Source organism: Salvelinus sp. IW2-2015, unplaced genomic scaffold, assembly GCF_002910315.2.
Source record: "Salvelinus sp. IW2-2015 unplaced genomic scaffold, ASM291031v2 Un_scaffold2658, whole genome shotgun sequence".
In the NCBI taxonomy this organism is placed as follows: domain Eukaryota; kingdom Metazoa; phylum Chordata; class Actinopteri; order Salmoniformes; family Salmonidae; genus Salvelinus; species Salvelinus sp. IW2-2015.
The window spans coordinates 93983-107690 of NW_019943965.1; the positions used below are offsets into that span (position 1 = coordinate 93983).

A 13708-nucleotide genomic window follows, 5' to 3' on the forward strand; every position below is an offset into this window, starting at 1 on the left:
ATGTCTCACCATTATTTCTCCACCTTTCATTTCTCAGGACTGTTCATGGTTGATCAGTATTCTGGCTATGGCTGGTTCTATTGAAATGATCAATTAAATGTATGCATCAATACCTACAGTTGTGGAACATATTGTCATTTGCTAATGCCAGAAGGCACCAATAAAGTTGTCGGTACATTCCGTCATTGTCTAAGCTTCTAAGGTGACTCAGGCTTTACTTCAGTCTTGTGCAAGAAGTGTAGCAGTTCAACTGTATTGTGTAATTAGTACACAACGACAGGAAATACAGTTGTGTTGTTGTTGTTTTCTCTGACATCCAACAGTCCATGATCAGGCTCTGTTGACCAGAGAGCATTTTGCGAGGGAAATGGGTTGAGACATACCTTTTTTCAGCTTGGAATGACATGCCCATTGTCTACCTTGTCATCAATGACAGTGTGGTTCTATTGGTTTACCTTGTTACCTGCTGAACGACCGGCACGGTGTTTTAAATACAGCTGTCAGTCAAGGCGAGCTCATGAATTGTAAGCTCCCGCCCACTCAGCCTGTGTCTTTGTCAGGCTGTCTAATAGGTGTAGATGAGAGAAAAGGTCCAATTTCTTCAGTTCTAAGCCAGTTTTAATAAGCCTCAAAATATTACTGCTGGTGGATAGTTTTTGGTTCGATTTCAAGCAGCTATTTAACGTATGGAAAGTAGGATGACTGTGCAGGACCTAAAGGTTTTTGAAAAAGCTAAAAAGATTTCCAGTGTCTTATGATACCGAAATGCGTGCACATGTTTTTCCGGAAAAGCACATTTTCAGAAAGTATCCCACTTTGCAAACCACCCCATTCAAACCACAGTACATCAGACCTATAGCTAACATCGACCTGCATAACTCTATAGTAATTACTGTGTGTGGCCGAAGTGTATCTCCACAAATAGAACATTAGCAACGGCCTCGACACGGAGAGAGTATTGCTATAGTGGTGTCAGAGGATGAAGAAACTAGTTCAGCCAGTTACAAGGTAGAGAAGTTTGCTCTCAGATTGTAGAGAAATTAGCCTAATGGAGGGAGTGAAAGCGTCTATAGGTTTGGCAAACACTTGTCAAGAAAAGCGAGGAAGCTTGACATATGCTCTACAATTGCTTATGAGTGCACAAGGATTGTCTGGAGGACTCTACATATAGAGTCTGGAACCATCCGATTGGAATCGAGATTTGTGATCCAATCGCATAAAAGCTCTCCTGTGCAGGTTTCTTATTCATTTTCTATAAATTCTGCAATCAGACGCTCAGGTGACGCTAAAATGAGCCCAAAATTCAATGAGCTGCAATATTAAAATTGTGTTTTTGTGTGTAAGTGTGTGTGTGTTTGTGTGTGAATGTGTTTGTGGTTGGGTGTTGGTGTTTGTTGGGTTTGTGTTGTGGGGGTGTGTGTGTGTGGTGTGTGGTGTGTGTGTGTGTGTGTGTGTGTGTGTGTGTGTGTGGGTGTGTGGTGTGTGTGGGTGTGTGAGAGAGAGAGGGAGGAGAGGAGGGAGAGTGAAGAGAAAGATAAAGAAAGAGAGAGAGAAGCTGAATTTGCCTGTGTCAAGGCATATCATGGGTGTGTGACAGATATTCAGGCCCTCCTTGAAATGGACAATGGGAGTTCAGTAGAAAATGTTTGTCTTTCTGCATCACAGCCTTTAGCAGGGTGGTTTAACAATACCACAACACGTACCTGATGAAAGCTGTACTGCTGTGTTCGATTTCTGACAATACAGATCATTCCCCATTGAACATCCATTGTTCTCGAAGTGTCTGAATACCTCGCCACAGTAACAGTTTCCAGTCCAGTTTCCATGCACCTTTGGTTGGAATGTTGATGGTAGCACAGTATACCTTTCCTTTACAGTGCAAAATATGAGTGAAAAGCACTGCACAAGATACTGGAAAAACAGCAATGTTTTATTGGTGTTTTATTGTATGAACTACAATCTCTGGTATCAATAAATGTACGCTGTGTATTCCTCGGAGTATGGGAAGGATGCCAACGGAGATATCCGTTTGACTCCTCAGTCTCTCACATTTCTCGTCTCTTTACATTGGAAGCCAGAAGCACATAGTAAAATTTCGACGTGAAAAATCTTTTTTTTTTTGCATGTTATTTTGAAAATACGTCTCGTATAAATGTTACTCACTTGAGGAGCATTCTTCTCAGAAAATGAGAGGAAGGGCCAAACCCCCATACAGTAACCTCCCATAGATGGACAGTTGTCGAAAACACACAATAAACGCAATCACACTAGCCCACATAGAAAGATGAATCTCTCACAGCCTTATTGGCTGTAGACTATACTGTCTAAGGTCAAGCATTCAGCCACCTAAAGCATTGAAAAAGAATTGAAAGCATTGAAAAAAATTGATTAAAGCATTGAAAAGGAATCACTAGAAAGGGAAAGAATGGTCAACCTCCAGTGAGACTGACTGGACCGGACCGCGACCGGACCGGAACAGAAGCTACTGCTGCTGTATCCATGTGCTGTTTGACCACCCCAAGCAAACAAGTTATATACAGATATAAACTAGTGAATAGATCAGAGTGGCCTTGTCAGAGATACATGTTTCATGGATATGGATGCTTAAGTGCTGAATGAATGCTTCTGTATATGCAATTTCTTTATTATGAACAACTGTATGCTCAGTACATTACTAAAAACAGGTTCAATACCCATAAATCAAATGTCTATGACTTTCACACTGAGCACTAATGTCTGTATTGAGTCAATCCAGTCTATTTGGATGCCAGTTGGAGATACTAACACAATAGTAATATATGCCATTTAGCAGACACTTTTATCCAAAGGGACTTGCATACATTTTACATATGGGTGGCACCAGCGAGAATCAAACTTAGAACCCTGGTGTGTTGCGAGCGCCGTACTCTAGTGCCTGAGCCACAGCACCACCTGATATTGAAAAGGTCATGTTTACCCATTCAATTGTCGGGAGCATAATATGGAGTGTGAGACTTTCTTTATCTTCGTATTGTCATAAGCATGACACAAGCAGTCATGGCAGCTTACTGTATGTCAGCTAATGACAAGCTGGCTGTGCCCTGCTATGATGCAAAACCAAATGTGTCCCTAAGTAGCCGCTTTGGTATAGTGCTGCCTGTCGTACCAAACATTCTCTCCGTCAACGGAGTTGTGTTAACTTAGTGGATCCAACTTAAGCATAACTCCGTGCCTCTGTAATTCAACGAGACACTTTAGCCTGCAATCTAATAGTGGATTTTGGGGAGTTGTTTGTAAAGTTAAGCGGCAGTTGTTAGCTCCGGGACAACAGCCCTGCATATCTTGCTCCTCCTCACGCTCCACACAAGGTCCGTGTTTCCATGGCGACTGTCCGTCGGCTATTTCTGCGCTCCTCATTCCTTATCTTTTTTCACCGCTATTGCGTCACATCTTCAATATCTGCCCCCATGGCCATCATGGGCCAAACCCCTCCCTCCTTTCCTCATTCCCTCCCTTCCTTCCTCCTTCACTCAACTACCAAATGAAATGCGCCGTGTAAACAGAGTAGAGAAAAGACAAGGCGGTGTTGTGATAGATGGACGATGAGAGAGGCGCCATCAAAAGGCCTTGGGTTGTGTATTTCCCTGACAAACACGGCGAGAAGATCAGAGAGGAGCCTCTCAGAAATCAGAAGACTAGTTCCTCCATTAGCTGCTGTGTAAAGGGATACGGGTTGGAGTTTTCAAGCTGTTTTCTGAATCAACTTCTCCTCTAGCTCATCTAGAAGCCTACAAATGGACTGCTGATGCAGTTTAATGAGCAATTACACCTCCCTGTTTACTACAGACTGACAGTACAGACGGTTAGCCCCCTGTGTTGGCCGACCAGGGTCACGCTGAATTACATGCGAGCTTTATTTGCGCTAACAGACGGGCTATCAGCCCCCGACCGTCTGTGACCCTAGGGTGATACAAGTAACGCGCCAGTGCTGTGATCTAGATCATTAACACATTACCGTAGGGCCGTGAGCCTCCCTTCATTCTCCCACATCTTCTGCTGCACTGCCATTCCCCTCATGTCTAAAGAGAGACAAATGAGATATGTCGAGAGGAGAGATGAATGTGCCAGAGAAAGAGAGAGAGAGAGAGGAGAAGAGAGAGGAGAGTGTAAGAGAGGAGGATGAGAAAAGGAGAAAGGGGGAGGGAGAGAGTAGGATGAGAGGTGAAGGAGAGGGGTTGGAAGAATGAGAGCGAGAGAGAGAGAGAGCGAGCAAGGGGAGAAAAGAGAGAGGGGAGTAGGAGGGGAGAGTGATAGAGTGAAAGAGATACAGCGGTGAGAGGAGGAGAGAGAGAAAAGAGCGAGAGGTGATAGGAGAGGGAAGGAGGAGGGAGGGGGAGAGAGACCTTCATCTTAATTTAAGTGAAGGATGTATAGTGTTGATTAGGAGCCGGGAAAATGCATGTTCAGTCATTTGGCCGTCTGGTTCCCGAGGCATGGCCTCATTGCTCATTTCATTAACAGCCAAGTCATGGGAACATCTGTATCTCATCTAATTTGAGTGACAGGAAGGGTACAGTGTAATATGAGGATCCTCCCTCTTCATCAGTTTTATGTAATGTAGCTGTGATAATATTCGAGGGCTGTGAATATATCCAAAGGAATAAGGAAACACCAGGTCATCTGGGATATTATAATGACCTTCAAACATTTTGATAAAAATTCTCAAACAAGGCAGTATTATATTTTCATCTGAAATGGCCCTATGGTCAAATGGAAGCTGTGTTAATCTATTCTGTTGCTGCACTCATATTTGGAAACGGTCCGAACATGGTTTGAATGTAGAGAATTCATTTGAGCAGATGAGTTTACAGTGAACCATTCTTCCCCAACATCACACAGAGGTGAAATAAAATTGGAGCTAAAAAGCTCATTCAGATTTGTTTTTCTTGATTTAGCCACTAGACATATATTTTTTTAAATAAATAATTTCTGTTTTTTAAAGACACTTTTTCAAATAGCACACCCATTTTGAAAGATGTTGATCCATTTGATCGTTAACATCATCAGTCAAGTCAGTGTCAAGTCATTCCCACACTAATCCTTACCATTCTGTCCGATACTTCCTGTATGAGATAGCTGATATCGGATTCCTCTAATGAATCTCAATCAAATTTGGGTCTCTTGCACATTGTCTTTGGAGCTGGCTTGAATCAGTAAAGGTTCCTGTGTGTGGGAGTGGTGGTAGGTGCTCCTGTAAGTGTTGTAATGGTTGTAATGCTCCAATGGGGGCAGGTGTAAGTGGGTCTCCATGGCAGCGACACCAGCGAGRTCCTCCTCCACTGTGATGACCTCCATGGAGGAGGCGGGGCCATCGGGGTCCTGCTGGTGGTTCTGCTTCCTCATCTTGTAGAAAATAACCAGCAAGACGGCGGCCATGAGCGTGATGGCCACGAAGCAGCCAATGATGATCTTGGTGGTCTTCATCACCTCCTCCAAGCCGCGGTCCCCCTCCCCGTCCAGATCCAGAACAGAGACGGTGTAGGTCCGCTCTGTGGTCCTGGTCTGGACCGGAGGCCCCCTGGTGGTCGAAGATGATACCCAGCCAATCGGTGGAAGAGCAGGAGTCTGGCTGTCGTCTACTGTCTCTGTGGTCTCCACGGTGACTGTGGTGAAGTAGGTGACGCCGCTGTTCTCCACCGAGGTGACGTTGAGGACGGCAGAGGCGGAGATGTTGCCCGCCGTGTTGCTCACCATGCAGGTGTAAGTCCCCGTGTCCTGCATGGTGACAGTGGTGAAGTTCAACGTCCCGTCGTTGAGGACAGCCAGGCGCACCTTGTACGCCCCGTGGGTCACCAGAGACCCGTTGGGGGTGAGCCAGCTTACCGAGGTCAACGAGCTCGTTCTGCACTTGAGCTCYGCCGCCATGCCCTCTGTGACGTTGCGGTCCGCCGGCGGCTCCACGATGACAGGCACATCGCACTGGAAGTAGCTGTGCTCTAGCTCGCCGATGTAGCGACCCCTGTAGCTYGCTGGGGTGTGGCAGCGGGCACAGCAGCTGGTGTTGGCAGGCACTGTCTCCTTCAGCCACCAGCTAAGCCACAGGATGTCACAGTTACAGTTCCAGGGGTTATGGTGAAGATGGACTCTCTCCAGGCGGTGCAGGGGGGTGAAGAGGTCATGGGGCAYCAGGGTGAGGTTGTTGTGGGCCAGGTTGAGCTCCACCAGGGACTGGAGGTCGTCAAAGGAGTTCCTCTCGATGGTCTGGATCTGAGCGTGCATCATCCACAACTTCTGCAAGTTCGCCAGCCCTGCGAAAGAGCCAGGCCCTATGACAGAGATCTGGTTCCCTGACATCTCTAGCTCCTCCAGCCTGACCAAGGGTAGGATGTTGGGGATCTCCTTGAGGTTGCACATYCCCAGGTTCAGGTAGCGRAGGTTGCTGAGGTCCTGGAAGGCTCCATCTGAGATGTAGGAGAGCCGCTTGAGCTCTCCCAGGTCCAGTCTTCGCAGCGAGGGGACCCGGTTGAAGGCGTACGACGGGATGCTCTCAATGGGGTTGTTCCTCAGCCACAGCTCCTTGAGCTTGGAGAGGTACTCGAAGGCCCCATTYGGGATGGTGGTGAGACGGTTGTCGAACAGCTCCAGGGTGTTGAGACTGGCCAGGCCGTTGAAGGCGCCAATCTCGATGTTGCGAATGTGGTTCTTGCTCAGCTGCAGGATTTCCAGGTGCCGTAGATGCTTGAAGCTGTCCACCTTGATCACCTGGATGAGGTTGTCCTGCAGGTTCAGGTAACGTGTGTTGGTTGAGATGCCGTCGGGGACATCGCGCAGGCTCCGGCGGGTGCAGATCACCTTGCTGAAGAACTGGTTGCGTGCAGGAGCAGACAGAGGGGCAGGTCTGGGCACGCACCAGGCGGCCACCGCCAGGATCTGGAGGGCCAACAGCAGCACAAAGAGGGGATAGGACCGAGCCCCCTCAGCCTAGGATCTCTCATTGTCTGGCGCTGGAGGGAGGAGATCATTGTGATCAGCATTCATAGTTCAGTGGCTGGTGGTCCTCTCTGAAATATTGTAAAGAGAAGAGAGAAAAGTAAAGATTAGGCAGTGGAACAATATAGACAAGCAAAGAAAACTAGATGTAGAACAGAAGGTAATTATGGGTAATGCCACTTCTTTTTATGTGTATAAAGTCTATTGAAGGGACACCATACTATCTGTGCTCAATGCACATGCCTGGGATAATGACCTACATGAGGAAGAGAGATGGTGAAATGTAGTTGCCTTATCATTGGGATGGATGGATGTTCACTCATCCTAGATAGTCATCATAAACACTGTCCATCTGTGGAGCATTAGAGCAGTCAGGGATATCAGGACTCCCCAGGACAGGCTTCATGACTGGGGCAACAGAACTGAAAAACTCAGCATCTAACTCCCTATGAACTTTCCTCTCTCATCAATAAATAAATACAAATGGTTGTCATTCAGGTCCTAACCCGGGAAGTTAATTATTCATCTGTACATCTGCAATAAGAAATAAAAACCAGCCAGTCAATTTCTCTTATTGTATACTTCAATTCATAATTGATTTGTCACAAAGTGCTGTAACAAACTGGTCACAAAACGGACTGTTTTTTCAGTCTCAAAACGTAGATGAATTTCACTTCTCACAATAAGTGTTTTCAGAGGAGGACGTGTCTACCAGCTTAGAAATAAGTGAACAACAGAGATGGTGTTGAAACAATGTCTAATATTATTCTGATTAACAACAAACGGTGCATTTGGAAAGTATTCAGACCCCTTCCCTTTTTCCACATTTTGTTATCTTACAGCCTTATTCTAAAATTGATTAAATTATATTTTTTTCCTCAATCAATTCCTCAATCTATACACAATACCCTAAATGACAATGCAAAAACAGGTTTTAAGAAATGTTTGCAAATGTATAAAAATAAAATAACAGAAATACCTTATTTATATAAGGATTCAAATTCTTAACTATGAGACTCAAAATTGAGCTCAGGTGCTTCCCGTTTCCATTGATCATCCTTAAGATGTTTCTACAACTTGATTGGAGTCCATCTGTAGGAAATTGATTGATTGGACATGATTTTGCAAAGGCACACACCTGTCTGTCTATATAGGTCCCATAGTTGGCAGTGCACGTCACAGCAAGAACTATATCAAATCAAATCAAATCAAATCTTATTTGTCATATACACATGGTTAGCAGATGTTATGCGAGTGTAGCGAAATGCTTGTGCTTCTTAGTTAATGCAGTAATAACCAACGAGTAATCTAACCTAACAATTTCACAACAACAACAACTACCTTATACACATAGTGACCCTTAACGATAACCTGATCCAGAGCGCTCAGGACTTCAGACATGGGCGAAGGTTCACCTTCCAATGGGARAACGACCCTAAGCACACAGCCAAGACAACACAGGAGTGGCTTCGGGACGAGTCTCTGAATGTCCTTGAGTGGCCCAGCCAGAGCCCGAACTTGAARCCGATCGAACATCTCTGGAGAGACCTGAAAATAGCTGTGCAGCAACACTCCCCATCCAACCTGACAGAGCATGAGAGGATCTGCAGAGAATGGGAGAAACTCCCCAAATACAGGTGTGCCAAGCTTGTAGCATCATACCCAAGAAGAATCAAGGCTGTAATTGCTGCCAAAGGTGCTTCAACAACGTACTGCGTACAGGGTCTGAATACTTACATAAATGTAATATTTCGGTTATCTTTTTAAATTAAATTTTCAAAAATGTCTAAACTGTTTTCGCTATGTCATTATGGGTATTGTGTTTAGATTGATGAGGGAAAAAAACGATTTAATCCATTTTAGAATAAGTCTGTAACGTAACAAAATGTGGAAAAAGTAAAGGGGTCTGAATACTTTCCAAATACACTGTTTTTCACCATAAGAAACTATGTCTAATATTCTCCTGATATAACAGCATCATTTACCATGAGAGAGTAAAATGTGTAATATAATAGATAGAGATGTAGAGTAAAAGATATTAGCACATACCATACATGTTTCTACTCACAATACACGAGCGATGCTCGTTATGTCAAATGTAAAAGTGAACAAGATTTTTCAAGGCCCTTAAACATTCTCATCTCTCCTCAGCTTCTCTAACTCAAGTCATATCAGCAGTCGTCTCTTTCAGAGGGACCCGGAGGCAAAGAAAACGACTCTGTTTTGACAGGTGTTTTCTAAACGGTGAAAATTGTGAAGCGATGTGGAAATGCGTTTTCCAGCGTGGCCGAGTGGGTGATTTAATCAGTGAGAAATGAATCTCTAAATATGCCCCTGTGAAAGTGGTTAGCACCAGCAGAGATGCCACTCCAGAGCGGTGTGAGAAGCCCGCCAAGAGACACTTCCACTGGGGGCGTCAGGCGGAATCAGGCCACGGCCTAGCAGGGGTTCGTTTTGTCAAGCCGGCATTACGCTACAACCACTCTGCATAGCAGCCTCATCGCTTTAATGGCTGATTGCAATTGCAAGGAGGGAGGCCTATGGAAAAACACAAAATAGTGACAAAAGCATTGACGCAGAACAGTTTCTGTTGGGTAACAATGTAGGTTGTTATGTTGATGCTATGGTGTTTTGTTAACTGCATGTCAGACAGAATCAGCCAGGGGTTCGTTTCGTCAAGCCGGCATTACGCTACAACCACTCTGCATAGCAGCCTCATCGCTTTAATGGCTGATTGCAGGGAGGACAGCCTATGGAAAAACCTGAATGGTGACAAAAGCATTGACTCAGAATAGTTTCTGTTGGGTAATAATATACAGGTAACTGCCAAATAAAAATAAACAACCAACATAAAGTGTCTTCAAATAATAGGGAGTTGGGCCCCAGGAGCTGCCGGAACCGCTTCAATGCGCTTGTCATAGATTCTACAGGAGTCTGGAACTCTATTGGAGGGATGCGACACCATTCTTCGAGAACTTCCATCATTTGGTGTTTTGTTGATGGTGGTGGAAACCGCTGGTTCAGGCGCCGTTCCAGAATCTCCCAGAAGTGTTCCATTGGGTTGAGATCTGGTGACTGAGACGGCCAGGGAATATGGTTTTCATTGTCATGCTCATCAAACCATCCTCCCCTGTTTTYAATACTCCAGCACCCTCTCCTTGTGAGGATAACCACACTGATCCTTTTCGAAAATGTTTTGTGAGATTAGTAAACACGTTGGGAGGGATCGTAGACATTCCTCCATATAGAATCTTTCCAGATCCTTGATATCCTTCGTCTGCGCTTACGGACTGCCCTGTTCAAATCAAACCAAGGTTTTCAATCGGGTTCAAGTCCGAACACTGACGGCCATTGCAAAATGTTGATTTTGTGGTCAATAGGTAATTTCTTAGTGGATTTTGATGTGTGCTTGGGGTTATTGTCTTGCTGGAAGATCCACTTGCGGCCAAGTTTCAGCCTCCTTGGCTAAAATGTCCTGGTACTTGGTAAATTTCTGTATGGACCTCGTGTTGTGCATGAGGGCATTGTCATGCTGAAACAGGAAAGGGCCTTACCCAAACTGTAGCCACAAAGTTGAAAGCACAGAATTATCTAGAATGTCATTGTATGCTGTAKCGTTAAAAATTCCCTTCTCTGGAAGGAACTATGGGGCCTAGCTCAAACCACGAAAAACAGCTCCAGACCATTATTCCTCCTYCACCAAACTTTACAGTTGTCATTATGCATTGGGGCAGGTAGCGCTCTCCTGGCATCCGCCAAACACAGATTTGTCCATCGGACTGCCAGATGGTGAGGCTCCAGAGAACACGTCTCCACTGCTCCAGCGAGCTTCATACCACTCCAGCCATGGATACCCATTTCATGAAGCTTCTGACCAAAGTTCCCTCTAAAGTTCCCTGCCTCACAGAAATATCAGCCCACAGAGTGAAGCACAAGATTGAACTACACTCAACTTTCTAGAGCTGTGGTCACCAAGGCATTCCTAGTTGATCGACAAACATTTCTGTAGAAAACTAAACGATAAAGCCTTGTGTTCCAATATTTTTTATTTGTCTCGGGCTGAAGGTACAAACTTTGTCTTCCCGGGGGCCCAGAGAGCAAATCAAGTGCACTATAGGCCTACCGCTGGCCAATCGGATGGCTCAGATTACCATGTCTGCAGTAACGTAGAAGGMATAAAAGAAAGATACAGCAAAGTTGATACTGTGAGATTTCAAACTGTTTAAAACCACGAGACTCTGAGTACAGCAAAGATATGCTGTTTTTATGACTGAGTTCATGTTTAAGTTCTTACTCAGCAATGTCAACACTTTGTATTCAACACTTCTTTTTATAAGCCATAACACGGGCGTTCTTCCTATTTCCACTCAGCCGCTACAACAAGCACTGCAGCATAATGAAGAGTAGGAAACTGTATCTATAGGCTTGTGTTGTTGTTATTATTAGCGGCTTGGGTTTTTTTAATATCGAGGAATATTTCATTTTCTCTGTTCATAGGAGTAACAACATGAATTTGTGCATGAGGCAGAAAAATGCGGTGCGATCGAGTTACGCCATCAGCTGTAACACGGTGTCTCTTTTTGGTCAGTGTCAGTGAGGAGAAAGGGAGAGTGGAGGGATGTTGAGAGGCCGACCCTCAGTCTGCTGCTCTCTCCCTCCGCTGAGACTGACCATCAGACTGCAGGCACCATCAGCCCAGTGAATAAAAAAATAAAAAGCTAATTATTAAATGTATGCTCACTCAGCTGTGGCCTCCCAAGTAAACAACAAAACAGATCTATTACCAGTGTGATCAATAGCCTCATATAATCCAAATATATATTTTTTTAAATGGCTTGAACAACAATGCGTTACAGGGCAATTCAAGCAAAATAATATGCCGTGATAATGTTTTGGCCTATAGTTTACTGCACAAACCCTCATTGCTAACAATTCTGTTTTTAATTGTTAATGTGCATAGGCTTACAACCAATTTTTTAATATATATTTTTGAGTACTGCGTGAATTCACAATTTGTAGTTACAGTCTTATCCCATCGCTGCAACTCCCCTACGGACTCGGAGTGGCAAAGGTCAAGAGACATGCGTCCATGAAACATGACCCTGCCAAGCCGCACTGCTTCTTGGCACACTGCGTCGCTTAACCCGGAAACCAGCCGCACCAATGAGTTGGAGGAAACACTGTACAGTGAGCGGAAGTCAGCTTGCAAGCCCCGGCCCGCCCACAAGGAGTCGCTAGAGCACGATGGGACAAGGAAATCCAGCCAACCAAACCCTCCCTAACCATGACGACACTGGGCCAATTGTGCGCCACCTCATGGACTCCCGGTTGACACAGCCTGAGATCGAACCTGGTCTGTAGTATGCCTCAAGCACTGCGATGCAGTCCTTAGACCACTGCACCACTTGGCAGGCTTACGTTTTTTAAGTCATGTTAAAAAAAAATCTGAGCGGTAGTTCTCGGCTTGCATTTTGACTCAGAAAGTGATCTTGACTCAGAAAAGGTGTGACCACTGTCTAGAGCTTTCCCTGTTAACACTATAACATTTCCCTTTACTGTGGCAATTGTGATCGAATCAATACACTATTAACCACTTTCAATGCAACAATACCGAAACAAAACAAACTATGCAAGCATTTGTTGTAGGCAGAACGTATCGGAGTAGGATTCTATTACATTGACACGCGCACTACTCAGCCCGCACTCTTCACAGACCAGCGCGGCATAAACAATCAGACCTGCAGTAGGCCTATATGCAAATAGACCATTGCCATATTTGAATCTGTGCCATTTACTTTGAACTGGACTGTGTTTACAGCATGAGCAGTCATGAGTAGATGCTCTTTTTTCCCCGATCAACACGAGAGCTGAATGTAGCCACAACTACACATTTTGTTGATATCCTTTGCTAGTTAGTGAGTTATTAGCCCAGTTATAGATCATTTGTAGTCAGCAATAGGGGAGTGATTGCTTCCTACAAGATAATTTTTTTTATACATTTATAGACATATTTGAAAAGTGAGTCAGGTAAAGAGCTTTTTTTTGTCTTAAAGGGGCAGTGTTGCATTTTGAGACAGGCTCGGATAAGCTAAGTGGCCAATAGTCAGAGGGTAGCATCATTTGTCTGATTCTCTCTAATAATGGTATGAGAATAATAATGTATTTTATTTTGTGAAGGGGTTTCTTGCATCGAACAACAGAAGTTTACCTTATATCTTAATTGACGTTTTATTTCAGTATTTGCACTGACTCTATGCACACTCACAGGGCCCTACACACTCACACACACACACTGTCACTCCAACATACACACAAACACTCACTCCATCATTTTCTCACTCACACATAATATGCACATACATTTACACTGACACTACGCACACCCACTCACATACAAGCTGCTGCTACTSAAGGACAAGTTGATAAACAGGTTAATGTCAAGCTCTGCAGGTTTTTTAAAAGTCTCATGGAATGTAGGCCTAAATTGAACACAACACATTGGGTGCTACTGTAGGCTGAATGATAGAACAGCTATTTCCATGTTAAAATGTTATGGGATTCATTTTCTCAATTGTTTTTGATGGTAGGCCATTCTGGTAGGCCTACATTATGATCAAATAGCCACAGTAGCCTACATGGCTACATGGCTACTGTAACATAAAGCGGGGACAGCCTCAGTGTTCACAGTAAATGCTAGCTAGAAGTTTGCACTCAGCAGACCTGAAATTTGCTCAGTGCT

General features: G+C 44.5%; 1 pseudogene; it reads right to left on the bottom strand.

Annotated features, from left to right (window-relative positions):
* Positions 1–4375: 4375 nt before the first annotated feature.
* LOC112074492 (leucine-rich repeat-containing protein 4C-like) overlaps positions 4376–13708 on the bottom strand; it is a 48819-nt pseudogene continuing 39486 nt past the window's right edge.